The 26,054-nt window shown below is 44.7% G+C and overlaps 1 pseudogene; it reads left to right on the forward strand.

The window, feature by feature from the left end:
* Positions 1-16,280, forward strand: part of LOC122469512 — a 54,516-nt pseudogene extending 38,236 nt beyond the window's left edge.
* The last annotated feature ends 9,774 nt before the right edge of the window (positions 16,281-26,054 follow it).

Consider the following 26,054-nt stretch of genomic DNA (forward strand, 5'->3'; position numbering starts at 1 on the left):
CCACTTCAGTCACTTCATGAAAGGAGATACGTTCTCACAAAGCCCAACAGGCCCAATGTTTCAGAATCTGTTCACATAATTACAAATTGTTGGATATCCCTGAGACTGTCGTACCCATCTCCCAAATTCTTGGGCTACATCACCTTCTTGGCAGCCATATTTTGCTTATGGTCCAATGAGATTTTCTAGAAGCTCAACCTTAAAGATGAGGCAGATGCTAAATGACTGAATCATCCTGAGAGTTGGAGTCTAAACATCGGGCATAATTCATGTCCGTCAGACCTACGAGTTCTTTCTGAAATCAGGTTTCCAGTGATTTCAGGGTGAGCAATGGGAATCGGGTAGAGCCTCAAGTCTCCTTGTACTCAATCCACATGTTCAGCTTGCTCCTGAGTGCCTGTATTTCCTCAAGAAAAACATCCAAGTTGAATATATTCTCCTTTTAGCTCCTCAAGTTGGTGAATCCATATCTCTACCATAACAATGTAAATATGCAATAGAGGGTTTGAAGACTTGGGTTCTTCAAAGTCATCTGAATCCCTCAACTCTTTAATCTGAAAGAGCAGTTCAATAAACCTCTTCCAACGTTCCTCCTGATGTAGTCATTCATCTACACGAAACAAACAAAATTGTTTCCACTTCTTTCCCAGTGAATAGTCCCAAGCATGCATAAAATCCAGTCTCAATCACTCCCTCCGTTAAAACCTGCAGTGGAGTAGACTTACAATATTTAGAGCCCTAACTGTCTTGACGTTTGGTATAATAGAGACCAAGTCCACCAGTGTAGGTCTGGGATCCACATTCACTTAACAAATCTTCTCTTTCTCCGTGTTTTCCCCTGTAACAACTAGGCTTAGCTTGTTATTCCTCAGTCCCCAAAGCTCCGATTCCTTGGAGGAAGATGAGTTCACATATTCTAGGTCAGTAGGTATCTATGTATATTTTGTAGCATCTTCAAGATGAATGCCCTTGGCCTCATGGTGACCATCCCTCCGGGGTGATCAGATAACTGAATAGGGAAGAACTAGTTATTGACACTGCGATTACCAGAAGTCAGTTTGGCCCACAGTATACAAGACATTGAGAACGGCTCCTTTATGAGAGGGGCCCTAAGGGCTACAATGAACCCAGACGTCATTCGCAAGTGGCCTCTCAAAGGGCCCCTCCTTGTTTCGGTAGCATCCTATCTTCATCAACACTTGCAAGCCTGGATCTCTGGCCTGTGTTTCGATACCTGTTCTCTCTGGCCTGCGTTCATGTTAGGTAATTCACATGTCACCTGATTCCCCATCCTCCACTCCCTACCTGTTTTTGGTCACTGAATGTAGGTTGTTCTTGGCGAATTGCTTCAAATCCCCTTGTGACTGAAACAAGCTGTACCCCATTTGGAACTTTGCTGTTCCCACGTGCACATGGCTGGTCAGTGGCCCGTTCTTCCACCCAGAAGAAGCTGTGATTGTCACAGTCGCATCATGGAGAAGAGCATGAGCTGGAGGGAAAAAGTATGTGAGATCCAGGCTCGGTTCGCCGCTTGCTATGGAAACTCAGTTTTGTTGTTTCTTTGCTTGTTTATTAGCTTCTATTTTACTACTCTCTGAAGGGTCACATTGAAATAAACACTCTGAAGTGATATTCACTTTTTCCATCTGATATTAAGCGAAAATAGATTGTCTTCTTTTATCTAAACTAATACAACATGTTAAACGAGATGAGGAGATGGGCAACGAGGCTTTGGAGTGAGACAGGCCTTGCCCAAACGGGCCCTCGTCCCTTCTCCTATTCTTCTGAAGCCATGAGCACTTGAGAAAGTTTCTAGGCCCCCCGTGTCCATTTTCTCAGCTGTAAAACAGGGATAAAAAAAATCTTACTTATGAGCATGAACGTTAAAACGACGTACAGAGCCTCAAGCCTGAAATAATTTTGTCCACAGAAACCTACCACATTCCTTGTGTAACCATTTACCAGGCTCTCTATTCTCTAAAAGTTTATTTAAATTGTCTCATTTAGGGGAGCCTGGGTGGCTCAGTCGGTTAAGCGTCTGACTTCGGCTCAGGTCATGATCTCACGGTCCGTGAGTTCGAGCCCCCCATCGGGCTCTGTGCTGACAGCTCAGAGCCTGGAGCCTGTTTCAGATTCTGTGTCTCCCTCTCTCTCTGACCCTCCCCTGTTCATGCTCTGTCTCTCTCTGTCTCAAAAATAAATAAACATTAAAAATTTTTTTTAAATAAATTGTCTCATTTAATCCTCAGGGGTTCTATTTTTATCTGCATTTAATAGATGAAGAGACTGATGTTCAGGGAGGTTGAGCTTCCCAAGATCATGAAGCCAGTAAGGGAGGAGGTTGGTCTTTGAAACGAGATCCCTTGGTTTCATTTGTTATGCCCTAAAGATGACTCTTCAGAACAGAAGGATTAGACATCTGGAAGGCTTCTGTTTTAGGTGGGACACCTGAAAATGGCAGACCACTGACAAGAATTGTGTTTGAAAACCAGCGCTCAGATTATTGTGCTTTAGAGTGGACTGAGAAGGGAGTTGAAAAACGAATGGTAAGATCCCTGATTCCTCAGAATAATCTCTGATATTCAGTAGACTTGAGGCTATGTGCAATTTCATGCAACTGTAGAGCAGTTATTGAGTGTGTACTTGGTACCAGAGAGTATAAGGTGCTAAGGGTACAAAAAGGAATAACTGTGGTCCCCACCCTCACTCTCACTGGCCCCGCTCTCTGAAACACATCCTTTATCATGGCCTTTCAGTGAAGCCCATCAGTGTTAGTTAGAAAGCAGTTTCTCAGAATGATAGGGTGGGAAGAAATTCATTTGTATCTGGGTCTGGCAGCAGATCGACCAGTGAAACCTGATACTGAAAACCCTAAGCCTTGGTTCTTAGTTATAAAATCTAGACAACTTCCATACGGGGAAGCAGTGATCATCACATCTATGAACTGGGCTGTTAGGAATTGAAGTGTGTTCTCCAAAAAAAAAAGATATGTTGAAGGCCTGACACTCAGTACCTCTAAGGTAACCTTCTTGGAAAATAGGGCCTTTCACAGATATCATATGTTTTCACTCATATGTGGAATTTGAGAAACTTAACAGAAGACCATGGGGGAAGGGAAAGAAAAAAAATAGTTACAAACAGAGAGGGAGGCAAACCACTAGAGACTCTTAAATACAGAGAACAAACTGAGGGTTGATGGGGGTGGGGGAGTGAGGGGACGGGGAAAATGGGTGATGGGCATTGAGGAGGACACATGTTGGGATGAGCACTGGGTGTTGTATGTAAGTGATGAATCTATCCCCAAAGCCACTATGCTGCATGTTAGCTAACTTGACAATAAATTGTATATTAAAAAAAAGAAAATAGGGCCTTTCAGATTTAAGCAAGTTGATAAGGTCATTAGAGTGAGCCTTAATCAAATATGACTGGTGACCTTATACGAGGAGGGAAATTCAGGCAGGGACACACAGGGAGAACACCACGTGAAGACATGGGACACACAGAGGGAAGACAGCCACGTGATGATGGAGGGAGTCATTGGAGTGATACGTCTATGAAGCACAGCAGGTGAAGGCGAGGAGAGAGGCATGGAACAGATTATCCCTCACAGCCTCCAGAAGGCTCCAACCTCACCAACATCTCGACTGGAGGCTGCGAGCTGACACAAGCGTGAGACGGTGCTTCTGTTTTGTAAGCCATCAGGTTTGTGGTTTTGCTACAGCAGCCCGAGGAAAGAAACGCATCTGCCAAGTGACAAAGTTGGGGAATAATTCTCTAGGGAGTCTAACATTCCATGAGCAGGCAGAGAGCACCCACGTCAAGTAACAGAAGCCAATCCTAGTACACTGAAGTCCAGGATTTAGTGGGGATATTAGATCGTGCACCACCACCATCCTTCCAGATAATGCATCGCTTACCAGAGGAACGCAGCCCTCACACCCACTAGCCCAGTGATCCCGGCTTTGTCAATATGCACAGATGTCTGTACTCACTGACTCTTTCTCAGAGTTTTCTTTTTACCTTTATAACTATCACTTTAAATCCACCTGCACTCTCAACCAAACTTTGTCTATTTCACACTATCCCTCGTCACTTTCACTTGTTCACAAATGGGCTACTGCTGTAGTGAAAAATTCGTTTTATTCTTTTCTCTTTGTCCTTCCTTTTTTAAAATTACCTTTTTAAAGCTTATTTATTTATTTTGAGAGAGAGAAAGTGAAAGCATGAGTGAGGGGCAGAGAGAGAGAGAGAGAGAGAGATTGAGAATCCCAAGCAGGCTCTGCATGGTCAGCATGGAGCCTGTCTTGGGGTTCGAGCTCACGAACTGTGAGATCAGGACCTGAGCCGAAATCAAGTGTTGAACACTTAACCGACTGAGACACCCAGGTGCCCCTCTATTCGTCCTTCCAAATCTCATGTCCAGGGTCCCACCAACTCTCATATTCCACTTCCTCCTAGAAGTGCCTCTTTCAATACTTTCTAGACACAGGGAAGCCAGCCGTTGGCTTTCTTTGATAGCTAATGTGTTTTAAACAATCCCTGGATATTTCTGTCCTTGCTGAGGAAAGAAACTAAAAGAAAGGGGAAAAGGAAGCTTCTTCACATATTAGGTATGGACTGAGCTTTGATGAGCCCAAGACTCCTTAATGAGAACAACAGTAGAACTCAGACAGCCTGGCTTTGAATCCCTGCTCTGCACTGACGAGCTCAGTATCCTTGGATGGATTACATAACTTCCACACATCCTGACTGCCTGTAAGATGGGGTCAAGGTATTGTTGAAATTAAAAACAAAACAAAACAAAACAAAACAAAACAAACACAGTTGTGAAGATAAATGAATTAATAATGCACATGTACCTTTTGCCTGATGCTTAATAAATACTTAATAAGGACCCAGTAAACATTAGCTCTTCTTATTCGTTGCCTCTATTTGGGGTAAATATTTCATTTTTGCAATGATGCATTCACAGATTTGTGTCTATTTGTTGTTTAAACTGAGACCTTTGCATAAAGACTTATTTTTATGCAATCTCTTAATAAGAAATTGAAGTGGTGAAATTGAAGTATAAATGTAATGAAAAATAAAATAAATCCCATCAAATCAATGCCAGTAAATCTTGGTGGAGTGCTTCTTTTAAAAACCTGGCTTATGGCAATTGATCCTACACCTGCATTTTATGAAGCATATTTCATTTTTTAAGTATTCAATTACACGGAATAGGTGTGCTAGTATAGGCTGATAGCTGTGTCATGACTAGAGATCGCAGTAAATCTACATTTAAGAAAGCTTTCAAAGTGACTGTCGAAGCATTTCCTTCTTGACTGGGATTTTGCATCTCCGGAAGAAAGGGAATAAAAACTCTGAGGAGTATATTGGAGGGCAGCTGTATTCATTGGCATGAAATATAGGATATAAGAATGCCAAAAAGAAAAGCAGTCCAATATGCCAAGGTAATTCTAGTTGTGGTCACTATTCAAACTCAACATATATTATGGATATAAATTTGTTGAACGAGTAGCTGTCTTCTACTCAGATGAAGAAAGCATAAATGGGAGAAATAAGCTCTCAAGAAGATAATTCTTAGTCTTATTTGAATATATTAAGCCCAGACAGGTTTTACTTGTTTGTTTGTTGAGGTTTCTATTTTTTTTTCTCCTTTATTTTCTTTCTTCGAAGGGGGGCCTTATTGCATATGATTTAGCACTTAAATGACTTAAACTGATTGATGATTGGATGAGTGGATGGCTAAATGGACGATCGGATGGGGTCTGGGTAGGTGGTGGACAGACGTATTGATAAAAGTCTGATTGCTCCAAATACTCTTAAAGGCAATCACCAGATGCCCAGCACATAGTAGGCACTCCGTAAAATATTTTGACTGACTCAGTCTTAGAGGTCCTTTTATCTTCCCAGACGCATAGTCAATTCTGCACCAAATGGGCAAAGTTGGCTGCTTGTTGAGTGGGGTCTGGCATAGATCTGTCTTCTGTGAAGACAGGATGACAGGAGCCAGTGTCAGTGTGGACAGCTTCTGCTCATCAAGGTCAACTCCCAAGAAGAGTTGAAAAGAAGGAGACAGAAGTACCAAAAGAGGAAGTTCTCCCTTTATGCCAAAGGCACGTTAAAGGAGTTAAGACGAGTATGGGATTTGAAATGAGAAGACATGAGTTGAGTGTCCATGTCTATCCCCTGCATGTTCTGTGATGTTAGGTGACCTTAGCTGTGATGTCTGTGACCTTAGCTACCCTGCGTCTCATCTTTCTTGCTCGGAAACTGGGCAACATGCCCCCTCAGAAGGTTTTCATCAGGATTTAATAAAAAAAAAAAATGCTTGTGCGTTAAACCTTAAAATCCTCCACAGATTGACTCAGCATCCATATCGGATGCAGTAGGGAAGGTCAACTTTGTAAACTGTAAAAGGATGAGAGGTGAGACCTTCCACAGATAGCCGAGGTCTAGAGACAACGGTCCTGCTGAACAAATCTTCCGATCTTTTGTTCTTGAAGCAGTTTGTATAAAGTAAAATTCAGCAGCAAAGCTTGAGAGCACAAGTCAGAACAAAGGTATATTTCAACATATCTAACATCTTGCGAAGTCATTCGTACAGTCCAAAATTGTATTTTCAGGCGGTAAAGGGGGGAGGTGATTTTTTTTTCCTAGAACAACAACAGCAACAACAACAACACTACAACCACAGTCTGGACTGTGCCTGCAATCTCAGATGCTGTGTAAGACATAAATACATTATAAAACATGAGCTTGCCTCCCCTCAGTGCAGCTTTATTGCATATTTATGCCTGTGGCTTCAGTGTGCTTCTGAGACAGGAGATACGCTAGTTTGCTGTTTGGATGGGCTCCATTGCCCCTCACCTGTGCTGTGCTTAATCTGGCAGCCCCCTTCTGAGCCCAGAAAGCATCTTTTTTTTTTTTTCTGAGCCAGGAGACTGGGGAGTCTGCATAAATCCAAAGACTCCACATCAGGCATCGGCAGGATGAACGTGCTGAGCTCTGAGGCCTTTTCAGAGCTTGCAAGATCAAAAACAGGAGGACAGCATTGCAGGTGCCTAATGTCACAAAAGACAGTCGCCAAATCACACGTGCTAATCAGAATGCTTGAAGGGTGGCAGAATGCGGACAGCAATTTCTCTTCTGCCGATCTCCACTCGACTTTTCTTGGGAACCAACAGGGAGATGTTGGATCTGACTATTAATGAATCAGGACACACTTTATTGGTCTTAAAGCACATTTGTCATGGCAATTTACATGAGTTAGCACCATGTTTCCAAAGCTTGCTACAGAATCTAGCAAGTATTCATTTTAATGAGCTAACACACCCAGAACGACTTCTACTTTTTTATGGTATTTATTACATATTGTCATAAACACTATTAAATTAAATTATGGGACCATTTGCAAGCTGAAAAAAAATAAATTGTTCATCATTAAAGCAAGAAAGAATCTTAAGAGACACCCACTCGACCAGTTCTCATTCCATTGGATACAGAAGAAATTGTGGCAGTATTCTTTGCCTCGTCCTAGCTAAACGAAAAATCCAGAGGTTAGCACCTCGGCCATGGTACTAGAAGTCTGGGGGAAGAAGGAGGGCGGAGCCCAAAGGAAAAACCAACTTTGATAAACTTGTCACCACGTTATTAACCCTTTGGAGCTAGGAAGGAGAAGCAAGGTCATGAGCAGAATTGAGGATAATGCACCAGCACAAAAGGATTCTGCACAAAGAATGGGTGGAAGGCTTTGGATCACTTGAGCAGGTGAAACACAGCATTAGGCACAATTTATACTAGATTGAACCCTTAGATATGTGGCAGGAAGCCTCAGATGTGGACTTTCGCTTTATGTAGTAATCATCAATAATACCTTGGCGTCTCAATATACGGGAGTGGTTTTATAAGCCCTTCTTTGATGTGAGGTGTTCTCTCTCTAGGACTTTTTGGAATGCTGATATTTGCCCTCCTCCAGATTTGCCCTGATCTCCCATACTCTGAGCTCCTTCCTGAGGATGCTGCCTCTCTCAACATTAGTATCGATGGTGCTTTGAGAACATGGACTCTTGGTTCAAATCACAGACCTACACTTACTAGTTATCTTCCTTGGGAGACTTCCTCAGCCTTTCCGAAGTGTACAATTATGATATGGGAATAACGATAATAAAAATCTTTGGAGTTAGTGTAAGGACTGAGTAAAAATATGCCAGGTCCTTAAAACAGTGCCTGGTTACCTAATGAATGCTCTCTAACACTGATCATTTTTCATGATGCATCTTCCCTTCCCTTCCCCTCCTCTAGTTGTCTGGGCTTAGCCTTCTGAGGGAAGGCAAGAATAACAGGCTGTGATTTTTGTTTAAGTCAATATAATTTCCAGGTGAATACCGATGGTTTTTTTTTTAATATGTGGCATTTTGAAATAAGAGATAATGAGGCACATTGGTATAAATAGGTAGACTCCTTTTTAATGCAGGCGGATACAGGAATGCTAGAGACAAATCATATGAACAACACTGTCATCATTAATGTGATTTTTCAAACTGTGATCAGACTGGCTACTCAGAGCAAAGTCCAGAAAAAAAGAAAAATACAGTTACTTATGGATTTACACACACTCATCACATTCCTGGGAATCCAAAGTATACCAAAAGTGAACACAAAATCCTTTGGGATTTTATGGAAAACAAGCATATATCCTGGGTCCACACAATGACAGTACGTTTTTTTGTTTTGTTTTGTTTTCTTTTCTTTTCTTTACTTACATGAATGGCAGAATGGACATCCAAATCATGCAGAACTTAGAATGATTCTTTACTATGTGGGCGGAACCATCTAGTGCGTTGCAGGATGTCTAGCCTTCCTGGGTCTTGCCTTCTAAATACCAGTAGCTCTCTTCCCTCACTCATGATGAAATTCAAAAATATCCTCACACAGTTTCAAAATGCCTCACAGGGTAAACCATTGACCTGGTGAGTGACCAGACAGGGAGGTAGTTTATTGGTGGAGTGAAAGCCACAAGCATTTTTTCCAGGGAATTCAGACCAATCATTAAGGGACCAGGGACAAAATCCAGAGCAATACAGTTAATGACAGGAAAGCATGAGAAGGAGGCCACAAGGACGGGGAACAGGCAGAAGGAGGACCATGACTATGGGCACAAGAGGAGCATGAAAGAAAAGAGAAAATACAGTTTCCTGAAGAAGAGAACCCTCAACAGGGTTGGACGGAGTAGGCGAATTTGGCAAAATGGGGGGCTGACGTAAGTCAACTGAATTTGAAAATTAAGGGGTCATTTCTTAATTACCTCCAAAGCCCTTAGGGCTGCCTTTGTGGGTAGAGACTCTACTGCAGCCAACTTAAAACTGGACACCGAGAACCGGGGTCAGTAATGTTGCCAACTCTTTCTGATAGCCTCAATGAGAGGGGAGCGAGATGAGGAATAACGACCGACATGGCCCATGGATGGAAGCACCTGGGTTTTAACTCACACCCCTCCACATTTTCTTCCAGAATACTGTACTTTTCCATGTTTGTATAAAATGTACAGGCCAAGAAAACCCGGAGGATCCATTTGGTTTTGTTTGTTTTTAAAACTAATGGCATTTTTTATTTGTTTGTTTATTTACTTATTTTGAGAGGAGAGAGAGAGAGAGAGAGAGAGAGAGAATGAGCAGTAGAGGGTCAGAGAGAGGGAAAGAGGATCCCAAGCAGGCTCTGTGCTGCCAACACAGAGCCTGACACTGGGCTAGATCTCACAAACTGTGAGATCATGAGCTGAGCCAAACCAAGAGTCAGATTCTTTTTTTTTTAATTTTTTTAATGTTTTTATTTATTTTTGAGACAGACAGAGACAGAGCATGAGCAGAGGAGGGGCAGAGAGAGAGGAAGACACAGAATCTGAAGCGGGCTCCAGGCTCTGGGCTGTCAGCACAGAGTCCAATGTGAGGCTCTAACTCACGGACCATGAGATCATGACCTGAGCTGAAGTCCACGCCCAACCGACTGAGCCACCCAGGCGTCCCCCTAAGAGTCAGATTCTTAAGCAACTGAGCCACTCAGGCACCAACACTTCAGAATGAAACAAGGGAGACTTTTTCTTGCACAAGTTCTGAGGGAAACATCCATCGGCCTTCTCTTGAAATTCCCACCAGTACCTTTAAGCATGTTCTGTGTACAACCACAGATCACACAAACAGTAGCCCGTTCCTTTCCATTTCTCCACCATTTGCCAATCTGGCACGTTTATTCTTTCTTCCTGGGAGAAAAAAAGGTCAATATTGCTGTATCTAAAACCAGTAGGGCTCCCCCAGATAACTGTACCTCCCTTCAAAAATGTCAACAATTTCTGGGCTGTGGATTACCCAGTTACCAAAATTTGTCTTCAGTCTTGCAGCTGAAGCAGTGGAGAAGAGCTTCTTTAGGATTTCGTTTCTAGCGTGGGAAAGGCTTGAGCACGTTTATATCCTGATGAGGGCAAGGTAAGGAAGGAGCGGCTCATAGAAAGAGACAGAAAGTGCTAATTGAGGGAATAAGAACCTTAGCAAGGTTCTAGAGGGAAGGTATACAAAATACTCATCTTAGACAGATGGAGGGACTCTCTCACAGTTAATAAGAGGACAGAAAAAGTGTAGTTGTGCCTATGTTAAGTGTGGAATGGAGGGAGAAATGAGACTTTCTAGAAGCTCATAGACAGGCCTGTGTTACTTCAGATACTTCTAACAGATGTCCCAGGTAAATCTGAGTTACACAATGAAGATATATATAATCTGATTTAAGAAAAAAAAAATTCAGATTTGGCGGGGGGCGGGGGGAGGGGGCAGGGCGCCTAAGTGGCTCAGTCTATTAAGCGTCTGACTCTTGATCTCAGCTCAGGTCATGACCTCCCAGTTCATGAGTTCAAGTCCCTGGGCCAGGCTCTGCACTGACAGTATGGAGCCTGCTTGGGATTCTGTCTCTCCCTCTCTCCGCCCCTTCCCCTCTCTCTCTCTCTCTCAAAATAAATAAGTAAACTTAAAAATATATCCAGATTTGGATAATAATAATAATAATGTGAGGCAGTGAATAGAATTGTGTGGCGACAACCCTAAACCCTCACTCTGAACTGCTAGGTACACAGGCTGGCTGGGATGAGCAAATGAGGAGCAGTTGCTAGCTTCTCGAAGTGGGAGAAGCATTATCTAAGCTAAGCACCCTGTAGGGATGCTGACGTCCTGGTCCACGGGCCATGGATCATCTATTGAAAGCCACTGGTGTGTAGCAATTGGCCCCCTTCCCCTAGCATTCCCAGCCAATTTCTGCAAACCAGTGGTTTTCAATAGATGATCCATGGCCCGTGGACCAGTAGCATCGGCATCACCTGGGAACACGTTAGACAAGCCAAGTCTCACACCCCCATCTCAGACTCCTGAATTAGACACCCTGGGAGTTGGGCAATTTGTATTCTAACAAACACCACGGGTCGCCACTAATGTCTGAGAACCACCGTTGTAAACAGCTGACAGCCCAAGTCTAGATGAAGGGACCAGACCATTGAACATTTCAAAGGCAATTATAAAGATTTTATAGAGATAAGCAGGAGGAGAGCTCTGTGTGATGCCCACACCATGTTTCTAGTAGCCACTCTCCTGGAGCCATTTCAAATGAATCCTCAAATTGAATTAGGAGAGTGGAAGTTTCTGGTTTTCAGCAAATGTAGCACAAATTTGATCAACCACAAGGGCATTCACGAGAGTATTGCAGAGACAATGTTCCAAAGTTCATGCTGATTCAGGCTAACCTGATTATTTACTCCAACATTCAAAGCTCAGACATTTACTACAGTAGGAGAATATGAGATGGACTGAGGCTGGCATCCCAGCTCTGCCCTTGGCAAGCTGTGGGGCCTGGTGTATCTCAACCACTATGAATGGCATTCTCCTCGTAAAGCTCTTACAGTTACTGTGAGAAAAACAGGATAAATATACTACACTTAGCACATGTTTGAGGTCTAACAACTCAGATAACGATACCCTAATAACTCATTGCCGTGTGGTTTTTGTTGAGCATCTTGTGGTGGTTCGTTCCTACTCTGGATGTTGATGGCAATGGGTGAAGGGGGAGCACAGAGAATGGGTAAGAGATAGCATGGGAAAGAAGGAACACAAAAAGGCTTCCAAGAACATGATGTTTGAGGTCAATCTCGACAGATGAGTGAGAGAGAGAAGAAGGATGAGGAAAGGGGCCTCAGAGCTGAGGGCACACGTGGATGAAGGCTGAAGACAGCTCTGCCTTTTCAGGAATGCTCAAGAATTGCAGCTTGGCTGAGGAGTAGGATTCATGCCCAAATGAGGGATGAGATAAAGCTGCAAAAAAGACAGACACCCTACCATGGAGACCCTATTTGGCCCACCTGAGAAATGGGCATCTTTGGAGACAATGGGAAGAGACTGATGGGCTTTCAGAGAGGAGTGAGACCTACTGGAAAAACACAACCCCGTGATACCTGGGTGGCCCGGTCGGCTCAGGTCATGATCTCATGGTTCATGGAATTGAGCCCTGCGTCGAGCTCCATGCTGCCAGCACTGATCCTGCTTGGGGTTCTCTCTCTCTACCTTTCTGTCTTCCCCACCCCCCACTTGCAAATCTCTCTCTCTCTCTCCTTCAAAATAAATAAAGACATTAAAAAAAACAAAACCTACCCAGCGATGGGCATTAAGGAGGGCACTTGTTGTGATGAGCACTGGGTGTTGTATGTAAGTGATACTTGGCAATCAAAAAGAATGAAATCTTGCCATTTGCAACGATGTGGATGGAACTGGAGGGTATTATGCTAAGTGAAATTAGTCAGTCAGAGAAAGACAAAAATCATATGACTTCCCTCATATGAGGACTGTAAGAGACAAAACAGATGAACATAAGGGAAGGGAAACAAAAATAATATAAAAACAGGGAGGGGGACAAAACAGAAGAGATTCATAAATGTGGAGAACAAACTGAGTGTTACTAGAGGGGTTGTGGGACGAGGGATGGGCTAAATGGGTCAGGGGCATTAAGGAATCTACTCCTGAAATCATTGTTTCACTATATGCTACCTAATTTGGATGTAAATTTTAAAAAATAAAATTTAAGTAAATAAATAAATAAATTCGTCTCCTGAAATCAATGTTACATCATATGTTAACAAGCTTGAATCAAAATTTTGAAAAATAGTAGAGCAAAGGGGGACACCTGGCTGGCTTCGTTGGTGGAGCATGCAAACTCTTCATTTCAGGGTCATGAGTTCGAGTCCTATGCCGGGTATAGAGATGACTTCAAAAAAAAAAAACTTAAAAAAGTAGCACAACGAGTCTCAATTTCACTAGGAAATTAAAAAAAAAGGAAAATGAATCAAATATCAAGTACTATTCTATACCCACTTTTAAAAACAAGACAGCAGACCCAAAATGGAGTGGCTTATGCTAATCCTCGCATCACCAAACTTAATTAGTTTCAGCTCTCCCAAGAATGGAATCTTAAACCAGTCAGGAATTGCTTGATCACCACTAGTTAGCTAACTGCCTGGTAGACCACTGCCATCCTCCACAGGAAAGTAACCTTGCAATAACCAATCCGCTTTTTTGTCTAGTAGAACTTCCTTGTTCCCTCCCACTCCCTTCTACCCAGGAAAGTATTTCGTTTTGTACAGTTTCCTGGAGCTCCTTTCTATCTGCTAGACTGGATGCTGCCTGATGCATGAATTGTTGTACAAAGTCAGTAAGATCTTTAAAATTTAATAATAATAATAATAAACCTACCCAAACTACAGGGAGGAGAATGTATTGAATTGGAAAATAATTTGGAGTCAAGGGATTTGTTCGGAACTTATGACCATAAATCAGGAGAACACAGATGAGGGCTTGGATGAGGCCATTCAAGGAGAGAGAGAGCTCACTCTATGAGATTGCAGTAGAAAAAAAAAAATGTGTTTATGGTGGTAATGGGATCCTCGTGGCCAATACTTTCCATGTTAAGAAAAAGGATACATGGAGCGGACCTTTTGATCACATCTTAATGTGACCAGGGGTGTGCCAGGAGTCTGAGACCTCATAGCATCACAGGGAGAATGTCACGATGTGTGGGACCCTGCTGGAGGGCGTTGAGGAACACAGTATAAATGCTGGAGGGTGTGGGTGCTTTACCCAAGTAAAGCAAGGTCTTGAGGAAACCTCTCCTGACTCCAAACCCAAAACCCCCAAATCACTCTATGAGGAAAGTGATATTCAGAAGAGTTAAGATACATTACCTTCACAGGTGGTGATCATGAGAAAATCACTCCCTCTTTCTGGCCTTAGTTTTCTTCTCTATATAAATGATGAGATTGGAATTGACGATGTCAGGAAATGACCCAAGGTCATGATCCTCCAATGGAAGCTTATGCCTGCAACCTGGCATACTGAAAGTTGTTGGATAAACAAGGTGCCTCTTCCCAGAAAAGTCTTTTTTCCTGATCATAAATAATTCAAAAACATTACCCTTCTGTTAAAATAAACAAAGACATGATTTACCATAAACTGCACATAGGCATAGATTTTAAAGATATAACACAAAGCTTCCAAAGCACATCTGGCTTGCAGTGCATGATTGGTAGACTTCTGAGATGGTTCTCGATGATCCCCACCTCCTGGTGTTTACATCTTGTGTAATCACCTCCTAGACTTCGTGACTTTCCTTTAAAGAATAGAATGCAGCAGAGGCAATGGGATAAAAATTTCTGAGGTTAGAGGATAAGACACTGTGACTTTCCTTCTCTCTTTCCTCACGTAATCACTCCGGTGAAGCCTGTTGCCATGGTCAGCTGCCGTCCAGAGATGTGCACTTGGCAAGCAGCAGCCAGCAGGGAGCTGAAGCGCTCAGTCATACCAGCCACAAGGGATGGAGGAATGAGGGGCAGAGGGAAAGGCGAATGAGTCTGGAAGCACAGTGGAGTCTGGACGTGATTGAAACCCTAACTGACCCCTTAATTACGAGAGATCAGATGACCCCAGCTGAGACGAACCTAGATTTCAGGCCCACAGAAACGATGAGATAATAAAAGTTTGTTGTTGACATAATTTGTAATGCAGCAAAGAGTAACTAATACACAAAATACGGCTTTGGGCTGTAACCGGAAACACCTGCCGAAGGAGTCTCTCTCTTACCTCTCTGCCTTTAGCAGTGCTTGGTGGAAATATCTCTGAAACATCCTCAGAAAGAACAACCTTTAATGAGGTGAAAGCCCATGGAAGGCTCTTCCACTATAAGAGTAAACCTTCATGGAAACCAATTTGACAATAAATTTCATATATTGAAAAAAAAAAAAAAAAAGAGTAAACCTTCAGACTTCAGCTCTCTAGAACGTAAAGTTCTCCGGGTCAGAGGAATGGAAAGAAAGCTCAACTATTTGCCCAAGTCTTCCTGGCTGGTTAATGCTGAGCTGGAATGAACTCCAGGTCTTTCAATACCCAGGTAGTGTTCTACTAAATGACTCTGAGCTCCAAAATTGTAAATCTATTTGCATATGCATTATTACAAGAAGTATTAATATTTTATATGGTATATACATATAATCATAGTCATTATCCTTACCGGGTCCACAAAATTGTTTTCTAAACCTTTGCTGGCTTACTTGTTAGTTCAAGGCATCTGCATGCAAGGTTGTTTCATTTTCTTTTTTTCTCTTTTTTTTTTCCTGTTTGTATTCAGTGACTCCTAAAGGACACTATCAAGAATCTTTGGACAATGATCCCAGAATGTCGAATTGAAAACATTTCCCAAAGCCCCAAGACATATTTCAACACTCACCTCCAGATACCATTGTTGCATGGCTGCCCAAGATAAGGCTGGCCCTATTTTATAATTCAACTTCACTCCAGGGCAGAGGGAGTGAGGCAGAGCATCATAAACCCAGCCAATGGAATGTGTTAATAAAAGCCCTTGTTCTTCTTCCACCCTAAGGACAAGCTGCAGAGAAATGATACAGTAAATGTGGATAGACAGTCCCGGCTTTTAGAGAACAGTGAGTTGGAAAAGCTCATGCGTCCCTCGCCGTGGCTATAATTGCCATGGATGCCCAGAGAGCAGGGGGGTAGAGCTTCCACTGTTCTTGTTGCTCCCACACTTCTTGCTGCGTTGCTGTTTTTGTTGTTGTTCCTTTAGTGTCCCTGTGCCCTTGGCATGGTGTCCTTCAACCAGGTTGGAAGTCTCTCAATAATGGGGAGCCCAGTGCTCTCTACTCGCGGGTTGCATGCGTCAGGATGATCCAGATTATGCGGCAGTAACAAACACTCCCCAGATCCCAACAGGTGAAAACAACGAAGATGTATTTCTGGTTCACATTAAATTCCCACCACGGATTAGCTGGAGATGGCTCTGGCTTGTTCTCCCTCCAGAGCCCAGGCTGTCCAAGGAGCCTTTTCTAAACCGTTGAGGATTACTGGTGGCAGAGGGAAAGGCGACGTAGCAATTTTGAACTACTGCTAAAGTGTTTTCCCAGAAGTGATACACTAACATTTCATTGGCCAGAGCAAGCCACACAGCCATTCCTGACTGCCAGGGGAGACAGAAGTGCAATCGTAGCTCATGCTCAGGAGGAAGAGAGCTACGACGCTTACAGCAGTCTGAGTGAACATCAGACACATACTCTCAAGGTACGGTTATATTAGAGGCTAATGAGTGGGAAAGTATATGACATGACACGTCAACACAAAAACTGCAGATTTTATACCAAGGCTTGGTAGCTTGCACATTCCCAATCTTTTTGATTGAATGAGATTCTCTCCAGTCTCAACCACACTTAGCGGCGAGAATGCAACCAAAGCAGTAAGGTTTCAGTTCATGGGTGATCTCTTCTGTCCTCTCAGCCCAGCCTCTTATCCCACCTCCATCAGGACCTAGGTTTCATCAAGTGTCCTCTGCCTTCTGTGTCTCTAGATACATCCCATATGCGGGTTCACCCCTTCTCTCCATGTTTTTTTATTTGTGTGTGTGTGTGTGTGTGTGTGTGTGTGTGAGAGAGAGAGAGAGAGAGAGAGAAAATGCACATAAGCAGGGGAGGGACAGAGGGGAGAAAGAATCCCAAGTAGGCTGTGTGCTATCAACACAAGGCCCGACATTGGGATTGATCTCATGAACCATGAGGTCATAACCTGAGCTAAAATTAAGAGTTGGACACTTAACTGACTGAGTCACCTAGGCACCCCTCTTCTCTCCATCTTTTCACAACCAAGAATCTCAAGAGTGGTCAGTGTCCACTCCCCCCCGCCTCTCTAACCTCACCTTCATCAGATGTATAGGTTCTACCCACACTCAAAGAGAAGGAGGCTCACAAGGGCAAGGGCCACTGGGATCATCTTACAATCCTGTCCGCCCCTGCTAACAAAGAGCCAAAGATCAAGGAAGGCCAACTACAGGTGGGAACCATTTCTTACTTGCTTAACACTTCTAATCCTGTAGGCTAATGTCTGTCAAATGAAAAGATGGGTGAATCACAGAGGCCACTGGATCATCTTCTACACACCTGTCACTATGGCTAACTGGTACTACCATCATGGATGAACTGGTTATCTGAAGCAGCCCCAAAGACGAAGAGTGTCCTCAGAATAGTGTCTTTCTTTGTCCTCAGAATAGTGTCATGCATGGCCAACAAAAGCCACCCCAGGTAAACCAGATGGCCCAGGTTCAAGTCTCCCCTTCTCCTTTAACTGTGTTGCCATTTTACTCATGCCTCAGCCAAGCTAAGCTTCCTTCTGTAAAGAGAACAATAATAGTGCCTCACAAGGTTTTCACAAGGATTAACCAATATATGTAAAGCACACACCTAGGCACACACCAAGTCTTCAGCCAGTGTCGATTATTATTGTCATTGCCTTCACCTGATCCTTTATGCCATCGACATCTTTCTCTCTACTTTCCCATTTCCCTCTCTCTAGTGTTCTCCTTTCAGAGAAGCAGCCAGAAGGCTGTTCCCTTTGCCAAAGTACTGACAACGGCAACACAGAAAACACCCTTAACTGATAATACCCTCCTCCCAAGAGGTGATAGGATTATCGTTCCCTCCCTGCCACCTCTCGCCTGGGCCTGGACAATGGCTAGAGGGCAGGAAGTTGAGAGTTTAAAACAAGGGGTCTGAGTATCCTTTTTTTTTTTTTCTCCCTCTGTTTGAATACAGTGATGTGGATGGAAGAGTCCTAAAGACAGGCTAAAGGTCTAGCAAAGCAAAACACAGATGGCTGATTAGAAATGGCTTTTCCATTAGCCATCTGCGTGACCTTGGGCACGTTGCATTTCACCACCGCAAACCTGTGTGCCCTCCTTGCAAAAAGAGTAGCTTGGCCCGGGAGATCTGATTTCCCTCGCTGACATTCTGACATTTCTGATCCGAGTACCGCACTGCAATCAGCCAGAGCCTCCTGTGCAGGAACCAAGGACACACAGTGCTGACGGCTGAAGCAGACTCCGCTCGTTCACTTGACCAACCTGGGGCTGCCAGCAGAGGAATATGGTGCCTCCGGGAGATAAGGCTGAACATCAAGGGGCAGAAAGGCTGCAGAAATGGAAACTCACATCAATACTCTGTAGGTCTGTATATTACATTGAATTTTATAAAGTGTTTCCAGGTTCGTTGTCAATGTGGATTTCAGAAACAATATCATGGGTAGGCAAGGTGGTTATTTTTATCTACGTTTGTGAAAGGGCTGTTAGGTTCAGGCTCTGCCCCAAATGAGAAAGCAAGGTCTACAACCAGATATGGCATGGTAAACGAATTAAAACGATTTCAGGTCTACAGATTTATGTCTGTTGTCCTTCTGACCTTGGAACACGGTCATTAACAGATTCTCCGCTCTGAACTTTACACTCTCTTGACACATAAAAAAGGAGTAACAACGATAACGATGATTCAAATGTCAGAGAATGGTTTGCGGGGCCCACGGCGGATCACGTATATGACTTCACTTAATAAACCACGAAAGGTGTTTTTGACTGGTTGTGTTGAGTTGTTCTGGCACCTGAGCTGAGGTACTACTCACTCATCCACGCATGATCACTGAGAAACAGGCAACATATTCTCCATAACCCTTGGGGCAGCTGCACGTTCCCGAGACTGTCTCTCCATCTAGGACTTTCTGGGTGTCACAGCACCTGCTTTGCACGCCCGTGTCACTCTTCGTCCCAAACCTGTGTCCATTTCTTAAAAGCTGTCATAACCTTCTACCTCACCAAGGACCCTTCTGGGATTACACTCTCCTAACTCAGCCACTGACCCCTGCTCTGAGCTCAGAAATGGCTGGCCCTTCCTCAGTCTGGCCAGTTGGGCACTACTTGTCCTTGGCGGGACATAGAGGCAGAAAGAACACAGAACTGGTGCAGCTAACTTGACATCCCAGCTCAGCTGGATGACTCTGAAGAACTCCCAGAATGCACAGCTTGGTCATCTGCAAAGTTGAGAAACAATCCCTACCCTTCAACCCCACAGATTTCCCAACATCAAGAAAGGAGAGGTTGTAAAGTGATTGATTACCTCTGCAGAGCTGGAGAGATAGTTCTCACTCTCATTATTTCAAAATCATCATTTTAATTCACTTGTTATTAAAATCCTACCTAAAAATTCCCATGTGCAAATGATCTCTGACTCAGTGAACCTTCACGCTGCTTTTTAAAGACAGACGAAAGAGAGAACGATTTTCTCAGGGCCTAGTGAAAGCCAGGCGATGCGTTGGGTGAATCTGTGCGCGCTTACCCCATTTTATTCCCACCACAGCCCCCTAGGGAGCATGTCTCCGTCCCCTCACAGATGACAAGCCGCTCTCCTGGGTTTCTGGCCAGTGTGGCAGTATGTATAGTCATGCCTGTGACAGACGTAGAACTTCAGGTCTTGGCTCATCTGCAAGGAGGGAAGGGAGGTCGGACGTATGAACTGTGATCGGCCAGGAGAAATGAATAGGCTGAAATGTCGGAACCATGGTGGAAAGCTGGGAGCTCACGTTTCAAACACGGGCTGAAAAAGAAGGCAGGGTGGGGGCGACCCCGGAGGGGCCAGGAGGCCGGCCAGGAGGGACGGCACACTGCTGCAGGATTCACAAGAGGAGAGGGTTGCCATTGGGAGCAAACGCTCAGCAATGCTTACGGTTGTTTAATGCCTGTAACCCAAGGAGGGGAAAGGGCCCGGTGAACTTGGCCAAACAGTTCTTTGTAAGTCACAGGGAGGCCATTTTCGGTGGTGTCCGGAGGGAAGGGGTGGGGACGCCTCCCTCTCTTGTGGCAGGGTGACAGGGCAGCGAGGAGGGTACAGACAGCGAGCGCTGACAGCTCGGTGGGAAAGCAAAGGCAGAGGAGTGACGACGGGGGAGGGCGGACCGCAGCTCCAGGGAGGGGATTCGGGCCACGGAGGGGCCCATAAACTGGCCGAAACCAGAAGGATCAGCGATTCCCTCATTCAGCCAGGGCTCCTGCCATATGCCATCTTCTGCGCTGCTCAGAGATCTCTGCAGGAATGTCGTCCCACCAGGCCCCGAGGCTGAAGAGATACACAGAGAAGCTCGAGCTCACTCACCCCTGGTGAGCAGCGGAAGAAAGCGCAGATGCCACATTCCCGATGACACGCGCACACAGCACGCGGGGCCACTCCAGTGGCCCACGTGCCCGGCACATCACACGCACAAAACGTACAACACGGGTCCTGCGCCTAACACCCCCCACACTTGGCAGACAATACACGCGTGGCACACGCGCGTGCTAACACAGCCTCTACACGGGCACACACACCACGCTGAAAACACAATAAGCACGTAGATGACACGCATCAAACGCACATCACACGCGCCACGCAAAGAACAGCGCACACGTCGCTTGCACAGCACGCAGCGCGTACAAATGCTCGTCGCACCTACAAACGTGCGATACACATGCACAGGCACACAGCACGTGCTTTAGGCGCCCAGCACGGTCTGTATTCACACCTGCACACGGACAGCGCACGCCTGTAAACGCACACACGCGCACCGCGGGAGAGTCGCCTAGCAACCCAAGGCTGTATACACCACAGCCCTGTGAATGGCATTGGGATGGGGGAAGGGAAGCAGGTGTGCCAGTCCTCAAAGGGCCACAAGATCAAATATTTAACCAAGTAGAGAGGAGAAGAAAAGGAAACCAAGGGAAAAGGGCAGGGGCGCAAGGATGTGCCCTCCTCCACTCCGCGGATGCAAACCCCACGGCTCCTTTGCAAGCAGAAACTGTGATCCACTGACCGCGGCTGAGAACGTCCAGCCCCTGAGTCTGAGCAGGTGCCTCCGGGGAGGCTTTGAAGGACAGAACCTCCACCACCACCCCTTTTTTCTTCCCTGCCTGGCGATGAATGAGTGGCCTCTTTCTTTGAAACTCACACACTTTGGGCCTCAGAGCGGCTCTTTGAAATGCTGATGGCAGAGAAAAGGCAGGGGAGACTGAGGGAGCTTAGTTCTGCTGGTGGGAAAGAGGAGCTCAGAGAATGGGCCGACCTGAGCTAGAAAGAGCAAGGTTTTCTCTCTCAACAGGCACCTTCATTTTGCGCTCAAGTGATCCCGCCATGAGCAGACTGAAAAAGTGTTTTTGTTTTTTCTAACCGATTCTTTTATGTAGGAAGAATCCCAGCCAAATGGGACTGTCTACTCCTGTCTTTTCTGCCTCCGGTAAAAGTGAATGGGAGTAGGGAAGAAAGGTACCCTCCCTGGAAGGTTTTTCTTCTCTCCTATTTATCTCTAGGGTAGAAAATTCCAGAAAGCATCTCCAGGCTCTCAGCAGTGATATTCTGGTTCCACTTCTTCACTGCTCCCCAGGTCTCTTCTGACATTGCCAAGCTGCCTGCTGAGCTGTCATAAAATGTTCTGAAGCCTTGCAAAAGGAACAGGCAAAAAAAAAAAAAAAAAAATCTCTTAGCCTGCTTAAATTAGTCATTGTCTCTAGCAGGGGTATTCATTCCCTCTCACTTTTCTCGTCTGGCTTCTTTTTCTTCTCCTCCTTCTTTTATTTTTCCTCCCTGCAGTTATTCTGATGTGAGTTCAGTATATACATCCACCCCAGAAAGGCCCCGGATGCCAAGAAAGATCCCACCAACTCACCCTCTTATCACGCTCCTCCTGAGGTGGAGGCTTGCTGTTCTCTGGCAGGCTGCAGAACGCCTAGTCTCACACCCGTCTGTCTCCTGCTGGGTTTCTGCACAGCACAATAATAAGGTGTTCCGACTGACACAGAATAGAGTCACAATGCCCTCAGCCATCAACACCGGTGGGCGGACTCAGTGACCGTCTCAGGGTCTGCCCTGAGCTCAAAGAATGGGCCTAAAGTCCATTCATTTTGTGAACACTCATTTATTGAGCAAGGCTTCCTCGAATTGCAGGCCCGGATGAGGCATACGGTCCAGGGGCAAACGGTGACAACACCTGTTTCACTCTCAAGGTCGTTTCTGCTTGCAGGTTCGTGTCCCAGCCATTCCACTGCAACGAGACTAAACCAGGCAGACGCCACGATGCAAAGAGCAGGGTCCTCGCCTTGGAGGAACTCAGCCTCCTGAAAGGCAGGCAAACAGACAGTTAAAATAAGACACAAGAGCTAGGACAAAGGAATGCACAGAGCCATGTGCCTGTGTCCCTGTGTCCAACACGGTATCTAGAACAGTGAGCTCTGAGATACCTCTTGTTGCTGTTTTGTTTCAAGCAGTGACAGCGTTCTGTAGATAGCACATTCCCCACAGTGATCTACTCTTTCTTCCTCTTCTCATCTTCTTTCCTTGCTGCCTCCCCCTCTTCCAAGAGTCCGGAATCTCCTGGACACATATACTCAGGGAGATGGTCAAGGGAGTGGGCGATAATCAAAGGTAACGGACATACGTTCCCCTGTGTCCCTCCTCAACCCCTGCGGCAAAATCACAGAGACCGATGTTGCCACCCATCCCCCACACATTTTCTTTTTCTACTAGATACTGGATGTTTACGGGAAAGCTCTTTTGGCTGGGTCTAATCGGTTTCCTGCTGCGTTCCTGTGTGCCAAGGTCCAGCCCCTCCTGATGGCGCCAATTCAGAGCCCTTTCCCCACCATTTCTGCTCCTGTGGGTCTGGCTGTGCTAACATAAGCAGGTCTTGCTACCAAGTGCTCAGGGCCAATCCTGCTGGTTTATCCCAACAAGGTCAACCCGGTGACCTAATGGTCCCCGTTACCCCCAGGGAAGGTTGATTGTTGCAGATATCACTGAGTATGGCCTCGCCCTTCGGTGGTCACTCTTGGGGCCCTTGCTGAGGTGAGGCGGCAGGTTCTCCCCCACCTCATCTTCTGCTCTTATTCTCTGAAGATCGTGATTTCACCCACCGTTTTCTTCTAAGAGTCTTTTTTTCCAGCCTTCTCACATATGACTCCCACAAATGAATCACACAAGCTGGGAGTTTCCATGTGAGTAAAAATGCAGCTTCCATCCACAAATGTTCAGTGTTCCTGGGCTTATTGTGTATGTTTGATTTCTGTCAATGTTTTAATTAAAATGTCACCACAAATTTAAGAGAGAAAGAAAGGGCAAGGGAGAGGCCAGGATGACAGAGGTGTGCTAGGACGAATCAAGCTCCATAAGCAGTTTCTCCATTTCCTTGTCCTCCAAGTGCTCTGAATTTCTGACATTTCTGTATTTTTAGTAGCTTCCAGTCCTGAAGTTTATGGGTTGAAAAGCGTGAGGCATTGCCTTGCCAAGTGGCAAGGATATAAAAACAAGCGATAAACAGAAAAGTTAACTGAATAAGCACATTGCGTCGAGATGAAAGCTGAGATGACAGGAGGGTCTCTGAGAACCCGGGGTACAGGGCCACGCCGAATGGGGATGGAAGCAGGAAAGAATGCAGAACATAATCATCACTCTTAGTTCTTCCGTGCTGGTCCCCTGAGACATCTTGTCTCCTGAGATTGTGACTTCTTCTGGGGGAAGGCCAATGTTTGATTTTTCTGCTGCATTTGCCCACGTTTCATAGCAAGGTACTTAGCACTCTGAGAGAGGAAATGGGATCATCTAGAAAGGTCCAAAACCAGCAGACTCCTGTCCCCAAATCTGCAGGTAAATCTCCATGTGACCTTGAAGAATCACTTACCTCCCATTTTCTTCAGCTGTAAAATAAGTATGGCCGGATAATCACCAAGCTGCAGACTGGCTTTAAAACTTTGTGAGTCCATAATCATGACTGTTGGATCAAGTTAGGGGAGAAACTCTGGGGTTCGATCATGTGTATGTAGAAGTTGTTTCAAAGCGTGGACTTGGATCTCAGTTTCTTTTGTGCAAATCAAGGACATTAGAATAGATGATAGTCTTCATTCTATTTCTCTCTAAAATGCAAGAAGTATTTGAATCAAATGCCGAGCCTTCATCCTCAAAGATCAAGCCCCAAATGGCTCTTCATCAGGGCTCAGGAGAAAGAGGAGGAATAGACCTTATCCACATATAATTCACTGGCCCGTTGATAAGAACCTGTATTTTCCATGGGTTCATTTTTATCTCAGCCATAAAATCTCAATCCTGTTTCAAACATGATATTTTCCCTTTCAATATAAGAAGCAATTTATTTTATTGTTACTTGAAACTAAAGAATCCAATAAACTGGTTTGGAGCCAAAGAAGACCATAATGACAAAATGATTGATCTTTTTATAACGCATCGCACCGCTATCCTCAAATTGGAGAAACGCAATATAGAAGATACTCATTTATACCACCGGCTGGTATTTATTTCTGTAATAGAATGCAACACTCCTTTGTATTTATTAAGGATCTGTCACCACTAGAAATACAAAGTAAAAGGGCTTCACTGTGAATTCTCAGGCATGGTCAACTATCGGTTGTTATGCGCCACTGACGTCAATCCATATGGGAGCTTAAGGCAGAAATATCAGAAGTATTGCATAGTGTGAAAACTATAAGTGCTGCATCCATGATCCATTGGTAGCAGTGGAAGGTAAGTAAACAGATGCTATTCAACAGGACAAAGAAAAACGTGTTTTCAACCGCTGGAGCCATTCAACAATGGAGCTGACAAAAGGGTATTAACCCGAGAGGTCCTGCTCTGGGCTGGATGCATTGCCTACCACCTTCCTACACCCTCAGAGTACCCTCTGAGACACATATTATTACTTCATCACACAAATGAAAAGGCAGGGGGTTCAAGAAAGGTAAACTATTGTCATTGGGCCACTGAGCGGTTACATGTTTGAACCAAGACTTGAAATGCATTTTGGCTGATTCCAAAGCCCACGTGTATCACTGTATCACAGTGCATGTTCATGAAGTATGTTCTCATACTAAATTTATGTTCTCATGACTTGTCTCATGGCCAAAGAAAGACCAGCTGGTAACAACATATTGAATAGTGACTATTTGCTGAGTTCTTAATGTCTGTCATATTTTGTCAAGAATAGTCTTGGATGAAGTTGTACTTGAACTACATGAGGTCTTAGGGAACACATCCCTCCTCAGTACCCTATACTAACCCAATGGGGTAGATGTAACCGTTGAGAATTGTCACAAGGTTTTATGAATCCTGCGGGTGGAGAGCTTATCATGGAAGACTGCCTGACTTCCTAGTCCTTATACCAAAAGTTGTCCACTCTTCCAAACCTCCACTGAGATTCAGTAAGATTCTGTGATTCTTAAACTCCTCCCTGCCACCTACACAGCCAATGAGAGGGAAACTTGTCTGATTTTTCCCACAGTGTTCATGCGTTTCTGGAATCTTTGCAGTGAGAGAGGACTCACCACTTCTCCAAAACTGCCTACTAAATTTTGAACAATGGTGACCCATTCCATCTTTGTACAGCTCTAACTCCCAGAAAATGTTTCCACAGACATCAATTGTCTCTGTTATAGCTTCCACGTTTTGGTTCTCTTTGTCATTTTGAGTCAAACAGAACAAATTCACACAAGCCTGTAATGTATCCCCTTGGTGTGTGACAGTGAAGATGGTGACAGTGTCACCAGGAGTCACAAGTCCACTCTTAGTTCTGCTTCTCACTTGGGCTTTGAGCACTTGATCGAGGTTGAGTTATTTCACCTCC

Source organism: Prionailurus bengalensis, chromosome B1 (assembly GCF_016509475.1).
Source record: "Prionailurus bengalensis isolate Pbe53 chromosome B1, Fcat_Pben_1.1_paternal_pri, whole genome shotgun sequence".
Lineage (NCBI taxonomy): Eukaryota > Metazoa > Chordata > Mammalia > Carnivora > Felidae > Prionailurus > Prionailurus bengalensis.